We start from the raw sequence: 14,209 nt of genomic DNA on the forward strand, positions 1-14,209 counted from the left end.
TGCCCTGAGGCATGTGGGATCTTAGTTCCTCGCCCAGAGATCGAACTCGTGTCCCCTGAATTGGAAGGCGGATTCTTTTTCTTTTTTTTAAGTGAATGGTGTTATTGTTTTTTAAAATTTATTTTATTTTTGGCTGCACTGGGTCTTTCTTGCTGCGCATGGGCTTTTCTCTAGTTGCGGTGAGCAGGGGCTATTCTTCATTGCAGTGCACAGGCTTCTCATTGCAGTGGCTTCTCTTGCTGCGGAGCACGGGCTCCAGAACGCAGGCTCAGGAGTTCTGGCGCACAGGCTTAGTTGCTCCGCGGCATGTGGGATCTTCCCGGACCAGGGCTCAAACCCATGTCCCCTGCATTGGCAGGCGGACTCTCAACCACTGCGCCACCAGGGAAGTTCCAAGTATTTTCTCTAAAAGCTTTGTCATTCCAGTTTTAATTTTCCTACATTTTGTTGCCTTGTCTGTAAGAAAACAGAAATGCTTTGGGGAGAGAGGAAAGCTAAATAGAAACTAAAAGCTTCAGGTTTGAGTTTTTTACATCTTTCATTTCTGTGGGGAACCAAACTAAATGCATTAAGATCTGTGAGGAAGCCTGAACTACCTTTGTCCTGTAATTCCCTGGAGCTCCACAGAGTCTATTTCTATTAATCTTACCTTCATGTTCTTAATCACTATGTGTGGAGGCATAAAGGTGGTTCCAAAGAGGGGTGAAAAGAGTTAGGGGGGGAAAAGGAGCACCAAAAAGTTAGGTGGGGTGGGGAGCAATGCAACAGACGAGGATGGAGGGAAACAAGGAGGACTGTCTGCTCGTGATATGTTTAGATGTTCCAAACATGACCTGCCATGATGTATTAAAACTGTACTTGGCAAGTCAGTGGTACAGGGGACTCTGAAAGGCAAAGTACCTATCCCACAATAAATAATCTGGAAATAATTTATATTTGGTTTTGGAATATATCCTGGAACTTACATGTTTCAAGGATGCAAGAGTGAATGAACAGTACCATCTCTCAGGGCTGATAGGAAAGGTCTCAGATCTCCTACACACCTCCCTTAGTGTAGGCAAGGTAATGAACCTTTCTTATTTTTCAGAGTTTTCTGCTGGCCTGTATCTTGAGTAAATAACAAAACACAGTCCTTTACAGTAAGATAAATGGTCACTGACTCAGTCACCATCAACAGCTCTTACATAGTATGCACTGAACCAAACTCCAGATACAGAGGCTGGTAACAGGCACAGTAATTCTCAGTGACCTACATAAGGCCTGAACCCATGACCCTAGCCTCATGAACATGACTCACTAACTTACTAACAATTGTTAGTAAGTGCTCTCAATAATACCTGGATATAAATAAAGCAGGGAGCTAAAGAAGAACTGAACTATCCAGATGAGAGATTTTTGAAATGTTTTTAAATGCAGTGTTTTTCCCATAAACATAAAGGTGAAGCTGTTCAGGTTGAAGACAGAGGGGGGCAAGGCAGATCCTACCTGTTTGCCTCTCCTGGCCCTCAGGGTAACCACAGGTCTCCTGGGAAATTTGAAAACAGGCCTGGATAATTTAAAACAATAGATAATTCACTGATTTTATATCCAGCTTTGAGATGAATAGTTTTTTGCACAGATTTTTCTCTTCGAATCTAACAGGTTATCACAAATCAAGGAATTTAAGATGCCATCAATGGTAATAAATGCGTGCATCCTCAAATTGATGGTATATGGTATTTAAAATCTGCACACCTTATCACCAGAAAGTAGGGAGAAATGTCCAGTCATTCACAAGTGGCTACAATTATAAAAGCTAACATGTTTTGAGTACTGTACGCCATGCGGTGTTTTCAGTGCTTTACATTTAATGCTCCTACCTATTCTATCTCCATTTACAGATGAGAAAAGATACAATGAAGTAACTCTCAAGATCACATGAATCCAGGCAATGAAGGAGTTGGATGGAATGAATATAATGCCAGGCAGTTGGAACCTTGGTTGAAAGCCTGACAGATACACTGAAGCTCACAGTAAACTCCCTTCTCCTAGCCACATCTTTCCCAGAGCATCTCCTTCCACTGTAATAAGTTGCTCTACAATGAACAGTCTGGGTCCTGTAGAACATCAAGTTAAAAACTATCTATAAGGAAGATCATGCACACAAACCACAGAAAAGACCGTTTAAAATGCTGAGCTCCATAAAGTTGAACCTGACCTTTTTTCTTAGGCAAATCTTGTTAAGTAGGTAAATGTCCAAAGTCTCAACTGTCCTGAGAGAGATCTGATTAAAGGTAGTGAAAACTTCCTGCTGTTACTCAGTAGACGTGTGACTCTGATCAAGTTCATTAACATCTCTTAAGTGTCAATTTCCTCACCTGTAAAAGAGGACTTAACTATACACATTATCTCAAAAGGAACCAAATGGATGCCCAGAATACACTCAAGCCACTGTACAAATCTCTAACTGGAACAGAAGACAAATAATAGGAATGACTTAGGAAAATCGTGCTTTTAAAAAATGTTTGTTACCTTTTAGACTGTTTGCAACGCCCTCACTTCTTTCTTTTTCCTCCGGTTATACGGCTGGCTCAATAAGAAGGTTGGGCTTACTGCTTTGGAAAACTGCATGTCCTCCCACCCCCATACCCTAGAAAGCCAAATAACCAGATGAAAGGATCAACTTTGGAAGCTATCCTAGCTAGCCAAGCTCTTCATGATGCAGAACTCCACCAGGGATTAGTGCTAAATCCAGTTGAGTTTGTCTGGATTAGCCACTCTACCTGTTTTCCCTAGGAACCTGCAGCCAGGGAATGGCAGTTGTCACCAGATTCTAATTCAGGATCCTGGGCACACACATCACAACTAATAGTGAGTAGAATCTACTCAAAGACTAGAGCATCAAATGAAATGTGTAAAAGTATTCAGCAACAAATAGGTGGACTCAAGACGAAAAACTAACCACTAACTGTTCTGCTCATCTGTAAAATGGCGGTGATTAGGTGGATTAAACAGATACACTGAAACACACAGTAAATGCCCTTCTTCTATTCTTATCACTCCCAGAGCATCTCCTTCCACAGTAGTAAACTGTTCCACGTTAAACAGCCTGAGTCCTGTACATCAGGCTTAGCTCTGATTTGTCTTGGTCAGCAGGGATAAAACGCGACACTTCCTCTGTGGGGTATATAAAAACCGTTCCCCCCGCCCTTCCGACACTTGCTCTGTGGCTACTATTTCCATGATTCACACTTAAGTTTGGGGCTTCTGATTCTTTACTGACTGAGTCATCTACGTGTGTTCTCTCCCTGACCCTAGGAGAGAAGATTATAAACAGATCTCAACCTCATCTCCTTCGCCACTGGCCAGTATGCTCATCCTCTCTTTAGAGGCAACAATTTTTCCCCAGCTTTAAAAAAAAAATTGTGGTAAAAAATACACAGGAACTTCCCCGGCGGTCCAGTGGGTAAGACTCCACACTTCCAATGCAGGGGACACGGGTTCGATCCCTGATCAGGAAACTAAGATCCCACAAACTGCACACAGTGCGGCCAAAAAAAAAAGAAAATTTTACTATCTAACCATTTTTGAGTGTACAGTTCAGTAGTGTTAACACTGTTATGCAAAATGGCAACACTTTCTTCATGTGACAATTATAAACATTTTTCTTGTGAGCAGCCCATATTTAAGAATCAAGAGTCAGGGGGCTTCCCTGGTGGCGCAGTGGTTAAGAAGCCGCCTGCCAATGCAAGGGACACGGGTACAAGCCTTGGTCTGGGAAGATCCCACACGCCATGGAGCAACTAAGCCCATGTGCTCTAGAGCCACAGTTGTGGCTAGTTGTGCAAGCCACAACTACTGAGCCCGCATGCCACAACTACTGAAGCCCACACGCCTAGAGCCCATGCTCCACAACAAGCTGTTGCTCCGCATGCAGCAACAAAGACCCAACGCAGTCAAAAATAAATAAATAAAATAAATAAATCTATTAAAAAAAAGAATCAAGAGTCAGAATTGGCATAAAGCCTGACTTTGCCAGTATCTTCCTTATCTGTATATCACAAACAATAAATATAACACCTATCTGACAAAGCCACCATCTTTTTTTTTCCTTTTTTAAAAAATTTATTTTATTTATTTTTATTTTTGGCTGAGTTGGGTCTTCGTTGCTGGGCGTGGGCTTTCTCTAGTTGCGACGAGCAGAGGCTACTCTTCATTGCAGTGCGCGGGCTTCTCACTGCGGTGGCTTCTCTTGTGGAGCACAGGCTCTAGGCACGCGGGCTTCAGAAGTTGTGGCTCACGGGCTCTAGAGAGCAGGCCCAGTACTTGTGGCGCACAGGCTTAGTTACTCCGTGGCATGTGGGATCTTCCCGGACCAGGGATCTAACCTGTGTCCCCTGCATTGGCAGGCGGATTCTTAACCACTGCACCACCAGGTAAGCCCCAACATAATTATTAAATCCTCTGAAACTGCTACAAAAAGTGGTTCACAAAGTTGAATGGTGGTGAGTTGGACTTTGTTCTTCTTCCTTTCCCTGATCTGCCATCTTATCTCCTGTTTAGTTATATGATCTTTCCATACGACTATGTACACAGCTAAACAACAGTTCATCTCACCTAAGAGGCATTCCATTTTGGAGGTGCTCAGGTGAGGCAGACAGGGAATGCAAAATACATTTTAAAAATCTCTTTTCCTACTTCCTCCCAAAATGCCTATACTCTCCAAGTAATTCTCAAATCCCCATTAAGTATTCCCTCTCTCCTCCCCATACAGCTCTCTATTGCAGGGGGAGGGGAGTAGGAATCTCATTCTGTCTTTAGCTCCTCCTGTTTCCTTGGCAGCACTGTCAGCCCTGGGCAACAAAATTGCTGGATGTAGCAGCAGCAATTTACATATGGTAGCTAAGCTAATGCGCAGCTTTCTCCGGGAAGAACTGCTAACTGTCCTATGTATCTTTCTAGTTTGAACCCAATGTTCCAGGCATATCAGTGTTAAATATTTGCCTAGCAGCTTCTACCTCCCAAAGACACAGGGAACCATGCACAGAAGTCAGAGGCAGCAAAGGTTCCCCACTGTGTGGAAGAAGTGGGGGTTCTAAAGATACAGAGGAGGGCTACAACGATTGAGACACTGACAAAGCACCTAATCCGCACCCAAAGCCTCAGTCATTCCAATTTCCCATAATATTCATGTATCATTTCCTGAAATTTGGCATGTTCAAAGACCACCAGTTCCGCCTTAGTTTCACTGCCCGGCCATAAGGCCAAATCTGTCTCATCTAGTGAGTCACTACTGCTCCTCTCTCCAAATGCATTTTGATTTCAGCCCACTTGTGCAGCTCATCAGGGCTGCACCATATGTTAGTACCATGTAGGCAGAATGTGACTAATTTTTTTTTCTAAAACACTGTCAGAGTTACTTTTTAAATTACCTTATAATCTTGATGTCTCTGAAGAGTCATTTCTATAATACATAACCTTCTGGAAATGACTTTATTCTCCTGAGTGCTCAAAGGAGATTCTTCAGCATTTTCATTCCCATTTTCCAGATGAGGGAACTAAAGTGAAGATAGCGGACTAAGCGACCCAGGTTCCACAAGCAGCCAGTAAGATTTTTACTTTCTGGAGTCACAGCACTCTATTTGGTAAAATAAGCCAGTCTGTAAAATGCTTTTTTGGAGGGGAACTCAAAATATTTGTTTGCTTTTATTTTTCTGAGGTGATTATTAAACTTTAAGCATAACAAGTACTTGGAATTTATAGGCTGATTTTTTTTTTTGGCCGTACGGGGGCCTCTCACTGTTGTGGCCTCTCCCATTGCGGAGCATAGGCTCCGGACGCGCAGGCTCAGCAGCCCAGCCACTCCGCGGCATGTGGGATCTTCCTGGACCAGGGCACGAACCCACGTCCACTGCATCGGCAGGCGGACTCTCAACCACTGCGCCACCAGGGAAGCCCCCTATAGGCTGATTTTGATGACTGGTCTCATGATATCCATCTGAGTAGTTTTAAGGGAAAAGGACTGAATGAGACATGGACCACTAATGTTTTTCTAAGGCAGAGATCATAAATGGGTGGAACTAACATTTTGAGAGTAAAAGAAATATATCTGGCTTGCAGATTCAGCTACCATCACCATGTCCCCTAAAATTTTTTTTAAAAGGAGGGGCTACTCCTCTCTACCCTAGGCAACATGCCTCTTCTCCAGCAATAATGGTTGCTGGTTTTGATAGTTCAACTTATTTCAGGATAGTCTCCGTAGGTCTTTTCTTTCAGGTCATATGTTCATTCCAGTAATTGTTTGGGGTAGCAGTTTTTTGTGTTTTCTTTTGCGGTACGCGGGCCTCTCACTGTTGTGGCCTCTCCCGTTGCAGAGCACAGGCTCCGGACGTGCAGGCTCAGCGGCCATGGCTCACGGGCCCAGCCGCTCCGCGGCATGTGGGATCTTCCCAGACCAGGGCACGAACCCGTGTTCCCTGCATCGGCAGGCGGACTCTCAACCACAGCGCCACCAGGGAAGCCCTGGCGTAGCAGTCTGACTGACACTGCATTAAGATCTTTCTATTCTGATAAACAAGGTACTACTGTATAGTACAGGGAACTATAATCAATATCCTATGATAAACCATAATGGGAAAGAAGATGAAAAAGAATTTATATATGCATAAATGAATCACTTTGCTGTACAGCAGAAATTAACACAACATTGTAAATCAACTATACTTTAATAAAATTTACAAAAAAGATCTTTCTAGTCTTCAATTGATAATAGCACTTGCAAAATATAAAAAATGATCTTAAATATCTTATCAATAGTGAAACCTGCACATGCTCTTTGAATCCAGCAATTCAGCAACTCCAGTTCTAGAAATACAGCCTTCAAATAAGCTTACACCTGATGTACACAAAGGGGCATACATAAGAACATTGTTTATAATAGCAAAAACTGGAAACATATATGCGTATCAGTTGGGTGCTGGTTAAATAAACTATAGTACAGAGACACAATAGAACACTCTAGCTATTAAAGAGAAAAAGGCAGTTCCAATGTACCACTAAGGACTGATCAGGAGGATATATTTATATAAGAAAGGATTGGAAATTCCCTGGCGGTCCAGTGGTTAGGACTTAGCACTTTCACTGCCAGGGCCCGGGTTCAATGCCTGGTCGGGGAACTAAGATCCCTCAAGCATCGTGGCACAGCCAAAAAAAAAAGAAAGAAAGGGTTTACACATGGCTTGTTCATAAATAGAATATCTCTGGAAGGATAAAGAAAAAATTGCTAACAAGGTTGCAGAAGTGGAATACTGACTGAATTGTCTACATATGGATATGCTATCTATTCTACAGAAATTTTTTTTTTAAAGAAAACTCTTAAAATTATGAGAGACAAAGAAAAATCCCAACTCAAGCTCTGTTACAAAACAAGCACCTTGTTTTGGTATTTTTTTTCCTGCTTTGCCAGAAACTTGTGTGTGGAAACAGCCAATGTCCAGGTTAACCAGCAGTATACCTACCATGGGTGAGCTGAGTAATTATATTATACCATTTGAAATTATCCCAGCAACTCAACTGACTGCAAACATTACAGCTGGACTATTTACAAAGTTTGGAGGTATTTTCAATCACTCAGCTGTATATCTATGTGTACATTTCTTCAATCAACCCTTCTTGCCAGGCAGAGTGCAACATTAGCCGGATTCCAGTAAGGAAGGCAAAGGACAGGGTGAGATAATGTGTCAAAACAAGTTCTATAAATACAGCTTTTGGCCTAGTACCTCAAAAAGGAATCAAAACAGCTTCAAGCTTAAATAGAAAAATCCTACAGTCCTGCAATATCTTGCTTGAAAGCTCTAGAGAACAAAAGAGGCCAGGGATCTGGAATCTTGTTTCTCACACCATATCTTGTGTCCCCCTCCCTAATCTCAGAAGGCGGTTAAGATCGAATTGCAGGTTATCGTTCCAGGTCAGCATCTCCCCACCTTTTCCCTTATCTTACCCCCAACACTACCAAATACATCAATATCCTCTCACTGAGCTCACTCCCAACTCTTAGGCTAACATGCCCAATATATACAACATACAACAGTTCTTCCACAGTACCTAACACCTAACTTCTATCATCTCCAAAATCTTTGACCAAGCAGCCAGGAACCCTGCCTGTACCATCTGCCCCAACCTCACCCTAAACACATGGGCACTCAGCAGGATGCTTCCATATGGTCTTGTCTCAGGAGGTTTGTCCTATTCTGTTGAAAAGCAGGAAACTCTACTCAATCTCTTTCTGTTCTTAAGGTCATAATTCTACAAAACCAGAAACCACTTCTTTCTGTAGAGACGCTTCCTGAGATAGTTAGGTTTTATGCCAGAAAATACAAAAATTACACCTTTGCTTCAGCCAGTCAGGGCGTATGTTCAGCATGACTTGATTCATCCCAAAGGATGTGCAGCCCTAGGGCAAATTCTAAATATCTCTTTAATACTGTCACTTTAAAAAAAAGTGACTTCAGTTATCATGCTTTCATCACTCTCAAATTGTGCTCCTAAAAGTGCTTCTCACATTTAAATACCCATTTATATGATCTCTGTCACCTCCTTCAAATCACTCCTAAAAAAAATCCCACTGTTCCACAAAATTAAACTTGTCAGTGCTTTGATTTCATTTTTACAAAAACAAGCTCTCTGTAAAATGGGAGATCTATCCATCAAAAAACACACATAGAGAACATCCAACTTGATACCTAGAAGCAGAGAGGGTACAAAAAAGGCCCAATCCCCATCCCTGTTCAGAAGACAAGATTTATACCAACGAAAAACATAGGACAGGGCTTCCCTGGTGGCGCAGTGGTTGAGAGTCCGCCTGCCGATGCAGGGGACACGGGTTCGTGCCGCGGTCTGGGAAGATCCCACATGCCGCGGAGCAGCTGGGCCCGTGAGCCATGGCCGCTGAGCCTGCGCGTCCGGAGCCTGTGCTCCGCAACGGGAGAGACCACAACAGTGAGAGGCCCACGTACCGCAAAAAAAAAAAAAAAAAAAAACCCCATTGGACAGCATATACGGTTAGAGAAAATCTGTCATCAATTTGAGAGAGACAAACACCTTAGAAGAACTGATTCTTCCCTGTCTCAATCAAACTTTTGTGCTATTTAATCACGTCTAAGATGGAATAACATTTTTGCTACCCTCCACTGAAATTACTCAGCCTACCAATAATTCTTCCATCATCATTTCTTTTAAACACATCTCCCTATTATCCTGTTACACTAACACAGATCACAGCTAGTGGATTAGGTAAAATCTGCCAGTCTTCCCTTCCCATGCTCCCCTATGAAGGCCTCTCCTGAAGATGTGTAGCGCAGGAACCAAGAGTTAAAGAAACTAAAATTAACTCTGCTTTCAATATCTTCAGTAAACAGTCTGGCACCAGCAGAGATAAATTAGTAATTCTGGGAATGCTTCACAGACTATTTGCCTTCCAGCTTTTTATCATCAAAAAATGAATTAGTTGACAGAGACCTGCAAAACCAAAGTCATATAGTATAGTCATTTTCAGAAGGAAATTCTAAAATGAAACTGGGTTAAACTGATTCATGATTCAAAAATCCCCAAATAAAACTCAGAACATGTTAATAAAATTAATAGTCAAATATTGACTATAAGCCTATAATGCACCCTACACTCAGACTCTGGAGTCACACCACTTTTTTTTTTTTTTAATTTATTTTATCTTTGGCTGCATTGGGTCTTCGTTGCTGCACACAGGCTTTTCTCTAGTTGCGGCGAGCAGGGGCTACTCTTCATTGCGGTGCACGGGCTTCTCATTGTGGTGGCTTGTCTTGTTGCGGAGCACGGGTTCTAGGCGCACAGGCTTCAGCAGTTGTAGCACGCGGGCTTGGTAGTTGTGGCTCGTGGGCTCTAGAGTGCAGGCTCAGTAGTTGTGGTGCATGGGCTTAGTTGCTCCGTGGCATGTGGGATCTTCCCAGACCAGGATTCGAACCCGTGACCCCTGCATTGGCAGGTGGATTCTTAAAACACTGCGCCACCAGGGAAGCTCCCACACCACTGCTTTTGAATCCCAGTTTTGAGCTTACTAGCCAGGTTTAGCTTTGGGTAAACTGTTTAACTTCTTTATACCTGTTTTCTCATCTGCCAAATGGTTATGGTAACTGTATCTACTTTAGAAGATGTTTGTTAGAATTTTAAAACTCATGTATGTAAAAGCATTTAGAATACTGCCTGGCACACAGAAACCACTCAATAAACTTTTGCTATCATTATTATTCCAGGCACTAAGGTTGGTGCCTATGGTGGGAGAGGATTGTTTCTCTTCAAAATGGAGGACGTAAGATTTTAATTTAATTTTTTTCTGTTCTTCTTCAAATTCTTTTCCCATTAAGGTTATTACAGAATATTGAGCAGAGTTTCCTGTGCTATACAGTAGATCCTTGCTGGTTATCTACTTTAAATACAGCAGTGTGTAGATGTCAATCCCAACAAAATGGAGTACCTAACATTAGACAGAAATATTTCCTATTAGAAGGAGAGGGAGGGGTGTAGATAAGAAGGCAATGACTGGCTGACAAATCTTCAACTGGGCCTGTTCGCGTCCAGTGTAAGTGTAACCTTCATTACGAAATACTGAACCACTTGTTCTAAGAGCACTTATTTATTTATAAACATTTATTTATTACCCTCCCGCATCATATCAAAAAAGAATTTATGGAAGCTTTCAAAAAGCATACAATGAAAAAAATAACAACTAATGAGACCAGGAAAATAATTTTTTTTAAAGATATAATTTTTTTTTAAAGATCAAGAACAAAGGGAAAGCTGAAATAGAGATGTGCTAAACCACAGAGTCCTTTATTGAGGTTGAGCAGTAAAATCAGAGAGCTGCCACTGATTTTAATCTCCAGTGATAGACCCTAAAGAGAGTATATAGTGATTCATGGTATAAATGAGAAAACATTAGTAGAATGGCAAAATGAGACAGGCACTAAGAGTTGCCAAGGGGAAGCTGAAGCCCACTTAATGCCACACTCAACAGTATTTTATAAAGTCATCAAGTATGTAGGACCCATGAGAGACTCAGCACCAGGTCCTAGGCCCTACACAAACACATACACCTGAAGCCAACAATGGACAAGTCACAGAACAACAGACTCCTAAGTGATTCAAAGGTAGAATACATCAGTAAATGGTCACATGGAACCCTGCAACCATACCACACAGCCACAGAAGAACCTGCCTCAGTGACTGTATTTCTCCAGCATTTTAAGTCCTTTACTCTCCTCATGGGCCACAGTTACAAGTATGTGCAGAGAACTGTCTCATCCCTACTCAGCTGACAAGTTCTATTCCCAACTCGGCATGCTTATGACTCATGGGGGGGATGGGGGAGGGGAGTAAAAGGAAAGGGTAAAACAAAGAAACCAACTTGAATTTAGACTTAAGTTGATCAAGATCGAGCAATTCATTTCTGTCTAATCAGAATATCTCATAACAAAGCACGAGAGTACTCCTTAAATATATAACAAATCCAATACTCTTTGGAAATAAACTGAAATCTGTCTGCATGTCATGTCCCATACTATTCCTTAAATAGACATGACACCAAAAAACATTACAAGCCCTCTGGTAAGGCCAAACTTTACAAAGCACTCTGAATCTGTGCAAACAGCATAGGCCACTGCAAAGCCCAAAGCAATGGGGCATTTCCCACAGTTCCTTTCCCGGCAAAAGGCCAAGGGAAGAGGCTTAGCCCCTACTGTACCCTCTTCCAAAAAGATGTGTATGAGGTCATTTCTTAAGGGGGTAAACGTGTCTCAGCCTTTTCTACTCAAATCTTACATCAGGAAATTTGTGTGCCAGGAAAGGAATTCATTTCCACCCCTAAGAACTGGGCTTTGTGACAAGTGAAAAACAAAAGGGAAAAAACACTACTACTTTAATGAGAAAAGTTTCTAAGAGAACCCAGAGACCATTTCTGACACTATGTTTACCAGTTTGGCATCCTCTCCCTAAAATATATTTTGTTAAATAATACAAATCTTGTCTCCTCACCCCATCCCCAAGATTCTGAAACATTCTTTACCATTTATAATTGACAAAACAAAACAAAAAAGACAAACGGGTCACCTCTTCAACTTGAAAACCTCAGTCCTCCACAGAAATGTACACAGACAGACAGATGGACGCACGGAAGAACACAAATTGCAAGCCCTGGCTGAGCCCTGAGCAGGCCAGAGCCAGGATGGGTGCACAGGGCAGCCACGCGGCCGAGCTAGTGGGCTGCTCCTGCTGTTGCTGTACAAATATAGAAAGCTGAAAAGTGGAACAGCAGCTTCAGCAAAACAGGTCCTCCTCCCTGCTCAGAGAGGGAGGAGCAGGGACCTGAACAGCTTTATCCATACATGGTTGCTGAAAGGGGGCCATTAGTGAAAGCCCAATTATCTCACACACATGCACTGTGTTCACATGCTCCAGACAAAAAACAGAAACACACAGGCTGGTACTTGAAGAAAGGTTTGAGATTCTATTTTGGCCAAGGAACTTCCCGATAATTTCAGTCACTTACACCAAGAATCCCTCTGCCACAGCAAACAGGAAAGACACTGTGAGAACTTCAGCAGGCTGCACTCTTACCAGGCCAGCAGCAGCCATGAGGCTTAATTTATCATTTAAATCCTGGAACTTAACATGCAAAAAAGGTTATTCCGCATGTGTGTGAAGGGTCCTAGACTTCACCGGCCCTTTGCTGCTTTCAGAATGAAGGTCTCATTCCAACTCTCAGACAGTTTTAGGTCTCTCTTTTTCTTTTCTTCTGATTTACAAGTTAAAATAAATTTGATACAACTTTTAAAATATATTTCCCAGGATGCTGGCTTATATAATCAGAAGTCAAATGTTTATGTTCTAAAAATTACTTTGCTTGGAACAATTCATTCAGATTCATCTCAATGTGAAATATATGAAAAGCTTAATTTCTGGCCAGAGTGAACTCTCCAAAGATAAGAAATGCATGGTTTAAAAAAAAAAAAAAAAAAAAAAAAGGCAGGCAACCAAAGAAGGAAAGAAAATGCATGGTTGATGGGTTCAAATGATTCTGTACTTTAGTTCTCAATGAATCAACCAATACTTACTGTGCATTTGAGATCTTTGATTACAAAATACTTGCTAAGTCACCCAGTTGCGAAGGGGAGCTCCAGAGAGGAGAACACTGCCTAGCTCCTTTCCATCACTGACATGTCTGGTATATGTGTGTGCACAATCCTCCAGTTTATGGGACATAAATAAACATACTAGGTTGCTGGGGGGACATAAATAAACATACTAGGTTGCACCCCAGCAAAACGCTTTCTCTAAAACTGAAAAAAAGAAAACCCTTCAAATTCTTAAAATTAATTGGTTCACCATAATTATTTACTTTAGTATATTTTATAGGCAAATTGACCATTTGAAATTTTCTCTTTACCTTTTGTAGATAATGTAGTAATGATGAGCAAATTATGCCAAATTATGGCAAAACTGATCTCTCAATCCCACCACCTAGATCTCACAGTGCAAGGCACAGCCTTGTCCACACTCTGTTTGACGTGCTGAAAAAGAAGAGCACGGGGACTTCCCTTGTGGCTCAGTGGTTAAGAATCCGCCTGCCAATGCAGGGGACACAGGTTCGAGCCCTAGTCCGGGAAGATCCCACATGCCACGGAGCAACGAAGCCCATGTGCCACAACTACTGAACCTGCGCTCTAGAGCCCGTGAGCCAGAACTACTGAGCCCGAGTGCCACACCTACTGAAGCCGCGCGCCTAGAGCCTGTGCTCCGCAACAAGAGAAGCCACCAAAATGAGAAGCCCACGCACCGCAATGAAGAGGGTAGCCCCCGCTCGCCGCAACTAGAGAAAGCCGGCGCTCAGCAACGAAGACCCAACGCAGCCAAAAATTAATTTTTTTTTTTTTAAAAAGAGAAAAGACCACAGCAGAATTCCAGCAATGGAGGCATTTTCATGTCCCACAAAACAAGGACACGCAAGTGTTCAACATTTTATTTAAAATCTCTTAACTGTGTTAGTGTCTTATACATTTTTTTTAATACATTTAATTTTTCTGAGCAGGCCTGTTATAGCAACAATTTCCCAAAGTGTATTTTATTGTGGACTACTATGTTATTTTTTTGGGTGAGATCACAGCTTTAATTACCCATTAAGATTACTTACGTAAAGATAAAC

The 14,209-nt window shown here is 42.0% G+C and overlaps 1 protein-coding gene across 5 annotated transcripts in view; it reads right to left on the bottom strand.

Annotated features, from left to right (window-relative positions):
• Positions 1-14,209, bottom strand: part of CELF1 (CUGBP Elav-like family member 1) — a 71,936-nt gene that overhangs the window by 37,185 nt on the left and 20,542 nt on the right. Inside the window, exon 2 of one of the 5 annotated variants that reach the window (XM_060018895.2) lies at positions 1,486-1,546. The exons of the other annotated variants lie outside the window; for them this stretch is intronic. The gene's annotated coding sequence lies outside the window, so the exon portion shown is untranslated. The remainder of the gene's footprint in view (positions 1-1,485; positions 1,547-14,209) is intronic. 5 annotated transcript variants of the gene reach the window in all.

The sequence above is a fragment of the Delphinus delphis genome, chromosome 8, assembly GCF_949987515.2.
Source record: "Delphinus delphis chromosome 8, mDelDel1.2, whole genome shotgun sequence".
Lineage (NCBI taxonomy): Eukaryota > Metazoa > Chordata > Mammalia > Artiodactyla > Delphinidae > Delphinus > Delphinus delphis.